This window comes from Fukomys damarensis, unplaced genomic scaffold (assembly GCF_012274545.1).
Source record: "Fukomys damarensis isolate Sample0158 unplaced genomic scaffold, DMR_v1.0_HiC HiC_scaffold_34, whole genome shotgun sequence".
NCBI lineage: Eukaryota > Metazoa > Chordata > Mammalia > Rodentia > Bathyergidae > Fukomys > Fukomys damarensis.
In genome coordinates, this window is record NW_022900946.1 from 23,998,437 (window position 1) to 23,999,308 (window position 872).

The 872-nt window shown below is 43.7% G+C and overlaps 1 protein-coding gene across 1 annotated transcript in view; it reads right to left on the bottom strand.

Moving 5' to 3' along the window:
• The window catches only part of Tbx1 (T-box transcription factor 1), a 6,047-nt gene extending 5,181 nt beyond the window's left edge, over nt 1-866 (bottom strand). Inside the window, exon 1 of the mRNA XM_010620713.1 lies at nt 840-866. The gene's annotated coding sequence lies outside the window, so the exon portion shown is untranslated. The remainder of the gene's footprint in view (nt 1-839) is intronic.
• Between the last annotated feature and the right edge of the window lie 6 nt (nt 867-872).

The following is an 872-nucleotide window of genomic DNA, read 5'->3' on the forward strand; positions in this document are numbered from 1 at the left end:
GTAATTCTCTTTTCTCCCTCTCAGACTTTCTTTTCCCAATTTTTTCTTTACCTTTGTCTCCCTTATTGAACGTTTTCCTCATCATCTTTCCTTCTTCTAGCATCTCCTTGGTTTCTCATTATTTCTGTTTAACTTTCTGTCTCTTCTCTTTTTCCTATGTGCCTGTCCTTTCTCTCCACTTTATTTTTTCATCACTCTGTCTTTTTTTCCCTTTAGCTTTTTTTTTTTTTTTTTTTTTTTTTTTTTTTTTTTTTTTTTTTTTTTTTTTTTACTTATACGTGTTTTCTCATTCATATTGCTTCCTTCTTAAAATAAAAATAAACCCTGGAGTCTCTTTTGGTCTTTTAAAAAATTACTGTCTTCAATTTTTCCTTCTTTTTCTTTTTTGTTCTTGCTATTTCTTTTTCGTGTCTTTCTTTTTTTCTTCTCTCCTATATTATTGGGTTTTCTGTTTCTCCCCTTTTCTCAATTTTTTTCCTCTTGGCTGCCCTCACCACTTTTTGTTTGTTTGGCTGGTTTGGTTTTGGTTTTTCCTCCTTTCTCCGTTCCCTGACACTCTGACATCCCTTTTACCATTTCTCCTCCCAGGTCTCCAGGCTCGCGGCCGCCTCTGTTCTCTCCCTGGCCTCCAGTGTCCCTCTTCCGGGCCTGTCTAGCTCCGTGCCAGTCTCCGGGGCTTGGTGGGTAGGCTTTGGGGGGAATGCCAGGCCTTCGTGCCTGCCCCAGAGTCCTAGCTGGAGCATGGAGCCCGCCCGCCAGGAGCTCCTACTCGCGGTGAGGTTTCAGCAGCCGGGCAGGGGGCTGACGCAGGCGGGTGCTGACCGGGCTAGGAGGCTCACCTTCCATGTCCCTGGTGACTGTGCTGAAGTGCA